The sequence below is a fragment of the Neophocaena asiaeorientalis genome, unplaced genomic scaffold (assembly GCF_003031525.2).
Source record: "Neophocaena asiaeorientalis asiaeorientalis breed wild unplaced genomic scaffold, Neophocaena_asiaeorientalis_V1.1 scaffold806, whole genome shotgun sequence".
NCBI lineage: Eukaryota > Metazoa > Chordata > Mammalia > Artiodactyla > Phocoenidae > Neophocaena > Neophocaena asiaeorientalis.
Window position 1 is genome coordinate 131596 of NW_020172934.1, and position 7605 is coordinate 139200.

The following is a 7605-nucleotide window of genomic DNA, read 5'->3' on the forward strand; positions in this document are numbered from 1 at the left end:
TTTAGGTGTTTAGCTAATGTTTCCCCAAAGACGGTGGGGGAATTTTTGAACCCTTGTGGTAGGACGGCCCAGCAGTATTCTTTTTGTTGTATGTTGAGCCCTGCCAGTCAAAAGCTAAACTTTCTTGTGCCTCTGGGATTAATGGAATACAGAAGAAGGCATCTTTTAAGTCTAACACAGAATACCAGGTGCTGGTGGAGAGTAGAATGACGAGCAGTGTGTAGGAATTAGGAAGTACTGGATGTATATCCTCGGTGGCTTCACTGACTGTCCTGACGTCCTTTACCATGTACCCAGCAGCCCACGGGGCTCTCGTGGTCAGACCCCCCCACCCAGATATAGAGCTCACCTGTACAAGTACCCAGCAGCCCACGGGGCTCTCGTGGTCAGGCCCCTCCCAGGATATGGAGCTCACCTGGGCTGGCACCCAGCAGCCCACGGGGCTCTTATGGGCAGGGCCCTCCCAGTATACGGAGCTCCCATGGGCAGGTACCCCGGCAGCCTGGGCCCACAGGAACCGTGCATGTAGCCCTCATCGCAGAGCACCCCCAGCTCACCTGTTGGTCAGCGGTGACCCAGAGCACCTCAGAGCAGGACTTGAGCTAAGAAACAGCAGCTCCGACAGGTCTGTGACCCTGGGATTCACTCTGTGCGGCCTCCCTCCGCCTGGTCTTCCAGAGGCTTCCACTGCAGCCGGGGTACCAAGCCTCTGTCTCCACCCACCACCCCTCCTCTCCCTGACTCCTGGGTTCCTCTCATTAGGAGAGGGTCTTCTTGAAGTTGTCTCCCACTCACGGACCAGATAAAATGATTAGAAAACAAGCCAGAGCTGCAGCCCCTTGTCTATCCTGACCCTTAGGACGCCACACCTGTTCCTTGGACCTGGCCCGTGCAGCAGGCCCCATTTTCTGCAACTCTGCGCCCCTGATGGGCAAGGATTGGCTGACCTGCGCAGTCTGGCTCAGCCGTCCAGCCCTCCCCAGGTGTACCCCTCCAGGCAGCAAGAGTGCCTGCAGCTGTGCCTGACGCCATATTCTCTGCCCCGTCAGCAGTCTCAGGGCTGGGCTGGTGGGAGGGAGTGAGGGTCCACGGCTTTGTGGGTGGCCTGGTGTGAGTGGGGCTCTGCTGGCCTTTCCGCAGGTGTTGCCAGCCTGCCACCTGCTAAAGAAGAGGATGTGTCACCAATACCTGCCATTGGACTTTCTCCCCGGGAAGAGGTGAGGAAGGAAAAAAGCAGTGGAGACCAGGACAGGAGCAGTAACTCAGGTAGGGAAATGGAAAATGCAGCTGTGCCTGACGCCTTATTCTCTGCCCCGTCAGCAGACTCGGGGCTGGGCTGGTGGGAGGGAGTGAGGGGCCACGGCTTTGTGGGTGGCCTGGTGTGAGTGGGGCTCTGCTGGCCTTTCTGCAGGTGTTGCCAGCCTGCCACCTGCTAAAGAAGAGGATGTGTCACCCATATCTGCTGTTGGACTTTCTCCGCGGGCAGAGGTGAGGAAGGAAAAAAGTAGTGGAGACCAGGACAGGAGTGGTAACTCAGGTAGGGAAATGGAGATATTCCAGAAGAGCACCCGGGGCCACGACCATCCTGGCTGGCCTGTAGGCACCAACTCAGGCCTGTGTGCTGTGCTGGTGTGGCTCCAGGCCCCTTCCTCTAGGTGTTTAAGTCTTTGCACATATTTGGGTGTTTTCCCTCGGGAGGGTGGAAAAAGTTCAGCAGCAGCTGGCCTGGGAGGGCCTGTGTGCTGACGCTGGTGTGGCTCCAGGCCCCTTCCTCTAGGCTTTCAAGTCCTTGCACATATTCAGGTGTTTTCCCTCGGGAGGGTGGAAAAAGTTCAGCAGCAGCTGGCCTGGGGTTCAGCTCACGTTTACTCAGAGACGCCTCGGCACCGTCCACCAGCTTTGCAATGAGGACGCTCCATGCGGGGGCCCTGCTGGCTGAATGGGAGACGATTCCCCACCTCTGACCAACTTCAGAACTGTTTACCACTGGAGCAAGTGTCCTGAGAGGGTTTTTATCTTTATAACTGCTTGGTTCTGGTTTTTTTCTCCTTTTTTTTTCTTTTTTTGGTTCAAGGTAGTTTTATTCCTTTATTTTGTATGTATAGATATAAGCATAGAAATCATTCATTCATATAAATACGTCTATGGGAAGGGAAGAACTTTTTCTTTCTGTTTTATTGTTCTTTAACTTTTTAACTTTATATTTTTATACAGCAGGTTCTTATTATCTATTTTATACATATTAGTGTATATATGTCAATCGCAGTCTCCCAATTCATCCCACACCCCTAGCCATTTTCCCCCCTTGGTGTCCATACGTTTGTTCTCTACATATGTGTCTCTATTTCTGCCCTGCAAACTGGTTCATCTATACCATTTTTTTCTCGGTTCTACATATATGCGTTAATATACGATATTTGTTTTTCTCTTCCTGAATTACTTCACTCTGTATGACAGTCTCTAGATACATACACGTCTCTAGAAATGACCCAATTTTGTTCCTTTGGATGGCTGAGTAATATTCCATTTGTATATATGTACCACATCTTTATGTACAATATCTTTATTCATCTGTCGATGGGCATTTAGGTTGCTTCCATGACCTGGCTGTTGTGAATAGCACTGCAGTAAATACTGTGGTCCATGTGTCTTTCTGAATTATGGTGTTCTTTGGTTATATGTGGGATTGCTGGGTCATATCGTAACTCTATTTTTAGTTTTTTAAGGACCCTCCATACTGTTCTCCATAGTTACTGTATCAATTTACATTCCCACCGACAGTGCAAGAGGGTTCCCTTTTCCCCACACCCTCTCCAGCATTTGTTGTTTGTAGATTTTCTGATGATGAGTATTCTAACTGGTGTGAGGGGACACCTCATTGTAGTTTTGATTTGCGTTTCTCTAATAATTAGTGATGTTGAGCAGCTTTTCATGTGCTTCTTTGCCATCTGTATGTCTTCTTTGGACAAATGTCTATTAAGGTCTTCTGCCCATTTTTGGATGGGGTTTTTCATTTTTTAATATTGAGCTGCATGAGCTGTTTATATTTTTTGGAGATTAATCCTTTGTCCATTGATTCATTTGCAAATATTTTCTCCCGTTCTGAGGGTTGCCTTTTCGTCTTTTTAAACTTTTCCTTTGCTGTGGGAAAGCTTTGACATTTCATTAGGTCCCATTTGTTTATTTTTGTTTTTATTTCCATTACTCTAGGAGGTGGATCAAAAAAGATCTTGCTGTGATTTATGTCAAAGAGTGTTCTTCGTATGTTTTCCTCTAACCGTTTTATAGTCTCCAGTGTTACATTTAGGTTTCTAATCCATTTTGAGTTTATTTTTGTGTATGGTATTAGGGAGTGTTCTAATTTCATCCTTTAACATGTAGCTGTCCAGTTTTACCAGCACCACTTATTGGAGAGACTGTCATTTCGCCATTGTATATCCTTGCCTCTTTTGTCATAGATTAGCTGACCATAGGTGCATAGGTTTATATCTGGGCTTTCTATCTTGTTCCATTGATCTTCTGTTTTTCTGCCAGTACCATATTGTCTTGATTACTATAGCTTTGTAGTATACTCTGAAGTCAGGGAGTCTGATTCCTCCAGCTCAGCTTTTTTCCCCCAAGACTGCTTTGGCTATTCAGGGTCTTTTGTGTCTCCCTACAAATTTTAAGATTTTTTGTTCTAGTTCTGTAAAAAATGCCATTGTTAATTTGATACAGATTACACTGAATCTGTAGATTGCTTTGGGTAATACAGTCATTTTCACGATATTTATTCTTCCAATCCAAGAACATGGTATATCTCTCCACCTGTTGGTATCATTTTTAATTTCTTTCATCAGTGTCTTATAGTTTTCTGCATACAGGTCTTTTGTCTCCCTAGGTAGGTTTATTCCTAGGTATTTTATTCTTTTTGTTGCAATGGTAAATGGGAGTGTTTCCTTATTTTCTCTTTCAGATTTTTCATCCTTAGTATATAGGAATGCAATATATTTCTGTACATTAATTTTGTATCCTGCAACTTTCCCAAATTCATTGATTACCTCTAGTAGTTTTCTGGTGTCATCTTTAGGATTCTCTATGTATAGCATCAGTTATCTGCAAACAGTGATAGTTTTACTTCTTCTTTTCCAGTTTGTATTCCTTTTATTTCTTTTTATTCTCTGACTGCTTCGGCTAGAACTTCCAAAACTATCTTGAATATAGAGGTAAGAGTGGAATCCTTGTCTTGTTCCTGATCTTAGAGGAAATGCTTTCAGTTTCTCACCACTGAGAATGTTGTTTGCTGTGGATTTGTAGTATATGGCCTTTATGATGTTGAGGTAGGTTCCCTCTGTGCTCACTTTCTGGAGAGTTTTTATCATAAATGGGTGTTGAATTTTGTCAAAAGCTTTTTCTGCATCTATTGATATGATCATATGGTTTTTCTTCATCAATTTGTTAATATGGTGTATCACATTGTTTGATTTGCGTAAATTGAGGAATCCTTGCATCCCTGGGATAAATCCCACTTGATCATGGTGTATGATCCTTTTAATGTGTTGTTGGATTCTGTTTGCTAGTATTTTGTTGAGGATTTTTGCATCTATATTCATCAGTGATATTGGTCTGTAATTTTCTTTTTATGTTTTTCTGGTTTTCGTATCAGGGTGATTGTGGCCTCTTAGAATGAGTTTGGGAGTGTTCCTTCCTCTGCAATTTTTTGGAAGAGTTTGAGAAGGATGGGTGTTAGCTCTTCTCTAAATGTTTGATAGAATTCACCTGTGAAGCTGTCTGGTCGTGGACTCTTGTTTGTTGGAAAATTTTTAATCACAGTTTCCATTTCATTACTTGTGATTGGTCTGTTCATATTTTCTATTTCTTTCTGGTTCACTCTTGGAAGGTTATACCTTTCTAGGAATTTGTCCATTTCTTCCAGGTTGTCCATTTCATTGGCATAGAGTTGCTTGTAGTAGTCTCTTAGGATGCCTTGTATTTTTGCAGTGCCTGTTTTAACCTCTCCTTTTTCATTTTTAACTTTATTGATTTGTATCCTCTCTCTCTTTTCCTTGATGAGTCTGAGTAATGGTTTATCAATATTGTTTATCTTCTCAAAGAAGCAGCTTTTAGTTTTATTGACCTTTGCTATTGTTTTCTTTGTTTCTATTTCATTTATTTTTGCTCTGATTTTCATGATTTCTTTCCTTTTGCTAACTCTGGGGGTTTTCTGGTTCTTTTTTCTCTAGTTCCTTTAGGTGTTAGGTTAGATTGTTTATTTGAGATTTTAATTTTTTCTTGAGGTAGGCTTCTAGAGCTATAAACTTCCCTCTTTAGAACTGCTTTTGCTGCACCCCATGGGTTTTGGATCGTCGTGTTTTCATTGTCATTTGTCTCTAGTTATTTTTTGATTTTGTCTTTGATTTCTTCAGTGACCTCTTGGTTATTTAGCAGCGTATTGTTTAGCTTCCATGTGTTTGTGTTTTTTACATTTTTTTCCCTGTAATTAATTTCTAATCTCTTAGCGTTGTGGTCAGAAAAGATGCTTGATATGATGTCAACTTTCTTAAATTTACTGAGGCTTGATTTTTGAGCCAAGATGTGGTCTATACTGTAGAATGTTCCATGCGCACTTGAGAAGAAATGTAATCTGCTGGTTTTGGATAGAATGTCCTATAAATATCAATTAACTCTATCTGGTCTATTGTGTCTTTTAAAGCTTCTATTTCCTTATTTATTTTTCATTTTGAATGATCCATCCATTGGTGTAAGTGAGGTGTTAAATTCCCCCTCTTACTGTGTTACTGTCAATTTCTTCATTTATTGATGTTAGCAGTTGCCTTATGTATTGAGGGGCTCCTATGTTGGGTGCATATATATTTATAATTGTTATATCTTTTTCTTGGATTGATCCCTTGATCATTATTTAGTGTCCTTCCTTGTCTATTGTAACATTCTTTATTTTAAAGTCTATTTAAATCTATTAAAATCTATTTAAATCTAAGTCTATTTTTTAAAAATAATTTATTTATTTTTGGCTATGTTGGGTCTTCACTGGTGCACGCAGGCCTTCCCTAGTTGTGGAGAGTGTGGGCTACTCTTCGTTGCAGTGTGCATGCTTATTACGGTGGCTTCTCTTGTTGCGGAGCACGGGCTCTAGGCTCACAGGCTTCAGCAGTTGTGGCACGTGGGCTCAGTAGTTGTGGCACACGGGCTTAGTTGCTCCGCGTCATGTGGGATCTTCTTGGACCAGGGCTCGAACCTGTGTCTCCTGTATTGGCAGGCAGATTCTTAACCACTGCATCACCAGGGGTTAAAATCTGATGAGTATTGCTACACCAGCTTTCTTTTGATTTCCATTTGCATAGAATATCTTTTGCCATCCCCTCACTTTCCGTCTGTATGTGTCCCTTCATCTGAAGTGAGTCTCTTATAGATAGCATATACATGGGTCTTGTTTTTGTATCCATTCAGCAAGCCTGTGTCTTTTGGTTGGAGCATGTAATCCATTCACGTTTAAGGTAATATCAATATGTATGTTCCTATTACCATTTTCTTAATTGTTATGGGTTTGTTTTTTTATGTCCTTTTCCTCTCTTGTGCTTCCCACTTAGAGAAGTTCTTTTAGCATTTGTTGTAGAGCTGGTTTGGTGGTGCTGAACACTCTTAGCTTTTGCTTGTCTGTAAAGCTTTTGATTTCTCCATCGAATCTGAATGAGATCCTTGCCAGGTAGAGTACTCTTGGTGTAGTTACTTGCCTTTCGTCACTTTAAATATATCGTGCCAGTCCCTTCTGGCCTGTAGAGTTTCTGCTGAGAAACCAGCTGTTCCCTTGTCTTTTACTTGTCGTTTTTCCCTTGTTGCTTTCAATAATTTTTCATTGTCTTTATTTTTTGTCAATTTGATTACTATGTGGCTCGGCGTGTTTCTCCTTGGGTTTATCCTGTATGGGACTCGCTGTACTTCCTGGACTTGGGTGGCTATTTCCTTTCCCATTTAGAGAACTTTTCGACTGTAATCTCTTCAAATGTTTTCTCTGGTCCTTTCTCTCTCTCTTCTCCTGGGACCCCTATAATGCAAATGTTATTGTGTTTAACGTTGTCCCAGAGGTCTCTTAGGCTGTCTTCATTTCTTTTAATTCTGTTTTCCTTTTTCTGTTCCATGGGAGTGAATTCCACCATTCTGTCTCCAGGTCACTTATCCGTTCTTCTGCCTCAGTTATTCTGCTATTGATTCCATCTAGTGTATATTTCATTTCAGTTATTGTATTTTTCATCACTGTTTGTTGTTTAAATCTTCTAGGTGTTTCTTTTTTAATTCTTCGAGGTGTTTGTTAAGCATTTCTTGTATCTTCTCGATCTTTGCCCTCATTCTTTTTCCAGGGCCCTGGATCATTGTCAGTATCGTTGTTCTGAATTCTGAAAGGTTTCCCTCTTTTGAATTTTTTGGTTGACTTTCGACCTCTGGATTTTTTTTGAGGCAGGTGTCATTTAGGGGTCTGCAATTATTGTTAATATTAAGTGACCATTAGAACTGGGTTTAAAGCTGCTGTTGTGGGAAACGGCCACAAGGTGGCAGCGTTTCTCCATTCCCAAATCTGGTTACTACAGCAGTAGATCTTTCCTGGAAGTC